Source organism: Rhinopithecus roxellana, chromosome 21, assembly GCF_007565055.1.
Source record: "Rhinopithecus roxellana isolate Shanxi Qingling chromosome 21, ASM756505v1, whole genome shotgun sequence".
NCBI lineage: Eukaryota > Metazoa > Chordata > Mammalia > Primates > Cercopithecidae > Rhinopithecus > Rhinopithecus roxellana.
Genome location: NC_044569.1, coordinates 75,624,545 through 75,632,198, shown reverse-complemented (window position 1 = coordinate 75,632,198; position 7,654 = coordinate 75,624,545).

The following is a 7,654-nucleotide window of genomic DNA, read 5'->3' as shown; positions in this document are numbered from 1 at the left end:
ACAAGTGAAGTCAAGGGAATGCTCTTTTCAATGTGTTTCAGTTGTAAATGTAGAATATGATACCTTATAAATTATCATAAAAACTGAAGGAAAAGTGTATTTTCAGACCAAAGAACAGAGCCTATGCACTTACTGCTCATATAAACTTAGTTATTTAACAACTAAACATAAATTTCTGGAAAAAAAAAAAAAAGAAATTTAACCCAGAATTTTGTCAAGGTGTTACACTAAAAGCAAAGGTGAAGCAATTGTGAAAATCGTGTATCAATAAAATTTGCAATTAACTGAGGACATTAAATACACGCATCTAAAATACCTGAAAAAATATCACAGAGGAATATAATCAGAGTCAAAATGTTCTCAAGTCTGTGTATTCTTCGTAACAGAGGGAGAAATGTTTGACATATTTTAGATTTAATTCAATTATGTAGGTTCAAGAATTATACTAATTGTGGGGTAGAAATGGACAGTATAACCTTCTAGTTAGCAGAAAGGGAAAAATAAAAAAATTAATAAATTCAAATAGCAAAAAGCAAAGGCTCAGCAGCAGCAAAGAAAACTCATCATATATAGAAGATAGAACATAAGAAGAAAGAATTAATTTCAAATAAATCTGGAACTCCAAATTCCAAATACGTTAGTAATCATGACAAAGTTAAGTAAGTTAAATTAGCCACTAAAAAGGCAGAAATTCCCAGATTGGATTTTTAAAAATCCACTAGGTTATATATAAATGTCACATTTAAATATAATGACACAAAAATTGAAAGCAAAGCAATAGAAAAGTATATCAGACATATACTGCCCTCCCCCCAACAATACAAAACAAAACCAATATTTGGAGAGAAATAGTAATGAAACAAATAGTAGTGAAATAGTAATGAAATAAAGTAAAGAAATAGTAATGAAAACAAAACAGATCTTTATTAAAAGCAAGCAAAAAAGCAAAGAAAAAACATATTTAGTGTAACCAAACACACCAAGAACCAAGAAGATATTTCTGAACCTCAAGGCCTGAAAAACATAGGCCACCAAATATCAATAAAGGTGAACATGGAAATGTGCACGGCAGTCCCACTTCTGAGAACACGCCATACAGGAATCACTACTCAGGTATACAAGGAGACACATACAAAGTTGTTCATGATAACAATGCTTACATGGGATTGAAAACAGCCTAATTTCCCACAAATGTGAAAATGGATAAATAAGTGATAGGTATTTGTAAATTGGAAACTAAATTTGAGAGGGAGAATGAATAACACACTAAATTCGAATGTCAACATGAGTAAATTTCAATAACAATGTTGAAGAAAAGTATATTCATTTTGATATTGCTATAACTTCAAAACATATAGAGCACTGTGAATTGTTTATGGATGCAGACATAGATGGAGAAGGGAAGGGAAGAATGTACAACAGCTTCAGAATGACTGTTATGTCTGAAGAGAGAAAACTACATTGAAGACGACTGACAAACCACAGAATTCTTGGCAGAACATTTTCATTACATCTCACATTTGGACAGACAGCATTAAGACGTTTTATAAGCCTTCATGCTCAGAAAATCTTACCTTATCAGAGAACTAAAGTTAAAACAAACACTAAATTTCTTTAATCTTTGCCTTTCCTGAAACTAATCCCAAAATAGCCAATGAGTAAGACTCTAGCAGTAGTCAATGAAATGCCTCAGGACTTATTTTATTACATCAACTTTCTCAGGGTATCAAACTGATAACAAATTTAATCTATCAGTGACAATCCCACTTACTTTAAGGGGACATAAACATTGAAATCTTTAGAAGTGTATTTATTAAAAATCTAATCAAAAATAGTTAATTTAAAGCACCTTTAAAGAATAGTGAATGTGTTTTCATTTAATGTTTGGTTTCAGGATCCTGGCAAAAGATGAGAAAAGAAAGAGGAAAAAAGCCTTGGTCTCTAGTTCTCGGGCAACCAGCTTGTTCCAAAAAGGCTTTGTTGTTAAACCGTTTTCAGCTCAACACAGCCCACAGATTCTAATTAACAAGAATCCCTTGACAAATGGGGATAAAATTGGCCTGCTCTATGCTTAGAGGTGTAGAGTTATTTACACTGTATCTTTAAACAAAGTTTACAGGCCAATGGTTTGGTAGAATTTACAGCAGGCTTTCAAAGTTTTAGTATTGCAAAATTTGTGTCAACTACTAAATTTTTTAAAAAATGTGGTAGTACAGTTCTTTCTAGCTTTGCTCTGCAAAAGCCTCACCGGGGATGGGTCGCAAAGCTGCACATGGACAACCAAGTCTTGCTGATTTAATTAACACTAATGTGGAATTTTAGGGGAAAAGGTTCACAATGGATGGATTTTTCTGCCGGGTCCAACTTCATAGTTTTGATTGATTTTTTTTTTTTTTTATTATACTTTAAGTTCTAGGGTACATGTGCATAACGTGCAGGTTTGTTACATATGTATACTTATGCCATGTTGGTGTGCTGCACCCATCAACTCGTCAGCACCCATCAATTCATCATTTATATCATGTATAACTCCCCAATGCAATCCCTCCCTCCTCCCCCCTCCCCCCTCCCCATGATAGGCCCCAGTGCGTGATGTTCCCCTTCCTGAGTCCAAGTGATCTCATTGTTCAGTTCCCACCTATGAGTGAGAACATGCGGTGTTTGGTTTTCTGTTCTTGTGATAGTTTGCTAAGAATGATGGTTTCCAGCTGCATCCATGTCCCTACAAAGGACGCAAACTCATCCTTTTTTATGGCTGCATAGTATTCCATGGTGTATAGCTTTTGAACCAACTAGAAGTCCTTCATAATTTGGCAGATCATGAAAGGAGACCCTCTAATCAAATTTTCCATTTACACCTTTGCCCAATATCTGCAGGTGTGGAGGAATGGAAGAGGGGAGAGGAGGCACTCCAAGTGCTCTTCTGGAAAGGTGTCCAAACAAAGTATTGTTAGAATTGCAAGCTTCTGCAAGTCAATAGAGAGCATTATCAAGTTCGTATTACAGAAGCTTATCTTTTGACATTTATATTATGTCAATTTCATTCATTATTAAATCAACATATTGGTCTGTTGGGAATTATGTCATTCCATCTGACTGTTATGCCCAAACTTGGCTTAGATTATTATTATATCCCCTGGCAGTCAACATTTGTGGGGTTAAATGGAAAAGAAAGAGAAGGAATAGTGAATAGTGAAAGAGGAAAGAGGAAGGAATAGTGACAGAGAAGAAAAGGGAAGGATGGAGTTGTAAATAAAGACACTTGATTCAATGTTGTACATGTTGAATTAGAAGGATCTGAGGGAGACCTAAAAAGGTACTTAGCAGGAAGCTGGCAATGTGTATTTGAGCACAAGGGGGAACTACAGCTATCTATAAGACCAAAGGCCGTTAAGAACAGAGGTGGACGGAAATTACAAGAATGAAATGGACTTCCAGGAAAACTATGGCATGAGAAGAGGCCTGTGAATTGAAAGCCAAGCAAACATTCATTTAGTAGATATTTACAGAAAGAGAAAAGTGAAGAAGATGATTAAAGAAATTCGTCATTGTTTCATGGAGCACAAGAGAAAGAATGCCATATAAGCTGTCATCTTGAAAAGCAGAAGGCTACTTTAAGCTTTAGGTCACAGAGCAGAAAAATATTGATGGTAGTGGTAATGGTAGATAAATTGGAAATATAAATCTAAAAAGGTGGAAGTAGGATGCCATAACAAAGGGCACACGAGCAGCTGGGAATTAATGGATGCCAAGTATAAGGTATGAGGCAATGTAAAGGAAATGTGAAAATAGAACCACAGTAATCTGGGCAGATCATATAGTTCACTCTATAGCAATGATTTTATCTACTTTTTAGGGGTTCCATCATCTTAGCATGATGGAAACATTTCTATCTTTTTATTCTGAAGGGCATAGGAAATTCATGTAACTCACAGAAACTAAACTTTCTGTGAGTTTAGTTTCTGTGAGTTACATGAATTTATCTCACAGAATAATGATGTCTCACAGAAAACTGATTGATGAACAAAAACTTCAGGCAATGTCAAATGAGTTTATTTCAAATGATTCATAAGACTAAGACATTACTTATAGCCAATATACTAAATATATACTATTTACATATAGATGTGTTGATAAAATATGAACATTACCTCTTACTATTGGTATGTGAAGTGTTTATGTAAAATTAACATAACAAATGTGATATGAAGGAGAATAGTTATTTTCCATAGGTGTCCTTATTTTTAAGCAAATAAGTTCAAAACTACTATAAGCTTTACTTGGGTCAAATAAGAAGTAAACAGCTATCTTGGTGTTTTTGGCTGTGACAACCTTAGACTGGGTAGCTTACAATAGAAATTTGTTTTTCCTAGTTGTGGAGGCTGGGAGATCCAAGATCAAGGCACTTACAGATGTGCCAAGTGTCTGGTGAGGGCCTGCTTTCTGGTTCATAGATGTTACCTACTCATGGCATGCTCACATAGTGGAAGAGTGCAGCCAGTTCTCTGGAGTCTCTGCCCTGATAGGCTAATCACTTCCTGAAGGCCCCACCTTCTATATTGGCACATTGGGCATTAGGTTTCAATAAATGAATGAATTCTGAAGAGACATAAATATTCAAATCATTCATCATACCAGCCTTTGCTGATTTTTAGTTTATCTCACCCAAGTTTCTTTTATTATTTTCCTAAACATGTTTTTCCATAATTATCATGTTAAAAGTAAATTCTGTGTCACATAAAAGTTTGAAGTCAATGAAGCATCAAAATTGTATTTTTTCCTTTTCATTGCTAATTAATAAAGCATTAAAATATGCCCCTAATCAAAATAACACATGTAATTGTGCTTCACTGTAATAGGCAGAGGGCTTGGCTGTTTACATTCTATTTCCTGGGTGATGCTCTCACTTCCTCTTCTGATGGGCACCACACAGCACTGCTCCATGACATCCCAGCTATCCTTCTTTCACTGCTAAAGTACCCGCTCCTTATGTCCCTATAACCTGGTTGGATTTCTGGCCACAATCCTCTCATCTCTGCTGTCTTTCATCACCTGTGCTGCCCCCTGTACCAGAAGTGTGTGCTCCCTATTCTGCCAGCAATGCTTTGTTCATGCCAATCCTTACTTCTTTCCCACTCTTGCCTCTAGGTAGCAACCTCGATGCTTCAACAGCACCCTCTGATTACCTCAATGAGTAGTCACTTTTTCCTTCTTCAAATTTCTTCTTCATTTGCTGTGTGTCTCTTAAAATGAAAAGATAGAAAGAAAGGCAGGGAGAGAGGGAGGCAGGCAGGACCAACACCCATATCAACACTATGTGTAATGTCTTGCACCATTGCGGTGTGCAGATTGTGTCTCTGTTGTCCTATTGGATTAAAAACTGGAGAGCAGAGGCCACTTTCTACACATCTCTGTACCCTGAGATTTGCCTTAGTAGATGCTTCCAGTAGCTTTTTATTACATTTATAAACACGGGAAAATTGACAGGCAAAATATCTTACACTTTTTCTTTATGACATGCTTATTTTATTTTATAAATTATGAAATGAATTCATTTACTTATTAATTATGTATTAAGCATCTACTCCTTGGCAATACTGCCTCATATTGGGGACATAAAGCTAAAAGAGGTAACGTTAAGTTTATTGTGATAGTAGTATTGCAGATTCCTAGGGTTGTCATGGGAGAGGTATACAAATCAGACTAGGAATTTAGGTGACTCTCTAAATCAAGCTGGATCAAAAGCATAGCATATGCTCAGAACCAGTAGCAGAGATTCAAGCAGAGATTCATATATATTTTTGCACAGTTTAAAGTATGCTATTTATTCCTTTACTGTATTTCTAATAAGTATGTGATTTATTTAGATTGAAACAATAATCCTAAGTTTACATTTCTACTTTGTAAAACAAGTTCTTTTTTTTCTTTAAACTAACAGAAAGATTCCTGCCCATACAAAAATATATGCTATGATCTAGCTTTGATTAATGTTTGCAGCTTTTTAAAGTACATTTTTACATTTCACAGTAGCTATTTCTAAAGTAAAAAAAGAATGCTAAGAATACTTGAATCTTATATTCTATTAAAGCTATTCACAGTATGGTAACTAAAAATTGAAATAGCTAGTACAAGGTTAATGTACATTTATCTACCAAATTTAATTCCCTATTGGTCTTAAAATCAGAGCAGCAAAATGTATACATATTTCTAAAATTGATATTGCATAATTTTTACAGTAAATTACAATTTTTAGACAAAGATATGTACAGTTTACAGTTTATTCCAAAAAGAGTTCTTTTTTTCCCATGGGTTATTAGGGTACAGGTGGTGTTTCATTACATAATTAAGTTCTTCAGTGGTGATTTGTGAGATTTCTGGTGCACCCATCATCAGAGCAGTATACACTGCACCCTATTTGTAGTCTACCAAAAAGAGTTTTTAACAGCATCCCAGAAATGGTGATGATAAAAATATTTAATAGCATGCTTCATGAGAAAAATGTTAACCAATCAACACTTTACTTATGTTCTTATATTCTCAAATTACTCTAAAATTAAATGCTGAATTTTTTTTTTTTTACTGCACAAGTCTTGACAAGACAAAGGCGAGGTGTCATCATCCACAACACTGGATGAGGAAACTGAGATTATTGTCTTGAACAGTTGAACTCTTCAATTTTCTTATAGACTAAAAATAGAGGATTTAGGGCAAAGCTGTAGTAAACCATAATTTCAATATAGGTAGTGTTCAAGGTGAAAATAAGTTTGAAAGGAAGAGATTGGTGTGGGGCCAATGAATTTTTCTTTGGAATGAATCTAGTTTTGGTAACCAGGAAGCATGAACTTAGATTACATGTTTATATGGAATGGTTTCAGGGGTGATTTATGGGGATTATGTATGGAGTGGGTATAGCTATAGATGAGATAGATAGCTATTTGTAAGACTGAAATGAATTGTTAGCCAGGAAAACTAATCGTAGAAGTCCTTAGTAGGTTCTATAATCTAACAGTTATTTTATTATTATTATTATTACTTGCTAAATATAATAAAAAGACAAGTTCAAGCTGTGAGAAATACACATTTATATAATAAATAGGCTCACAATTTAATAAGGATGACCCTACATGAAATAAAGGGGGAATAAATGTGAGACAAAATAACCATAAGATAAGACCATAAAAGTGCATGTGACTGATGTAATCCAAAATTCCTTGGAAGTTCATTGGAAAGACAAAGCATAAGCTAGAGCGGACACTTACAGCTACCAAAAGATGGCATTGTTTTTTGGCCTTTGAGGTAGATATGGAAAGATAATATAGTAAGGTAATAGGCAAATAGGATTTTAAAAAATTCAAAAACTATAAGGATGGATGTGAGTAGATGAATTTGAGAGGATTTTAAGGAATGTATGAAAGATAAGACTGAAAATATATATTAGAGCCATATTTGAAGGTCCTTAAGGATCATGTTCAAGTATTTGGATTTCTCTTATTAGGCATGGCTATTCGGGGAGCAAGTAAAGCATGATTAGAGTTATGACTTAAGGAGAGTGGCCTATCAGCAGAAATTGAAATTGGATTGGAAGAGAAGCAGTGCTGAAAGTGGGGAAAATACCTGGCAGCAACTACAAAACTCAAGAAGAAAAGTAATAGGG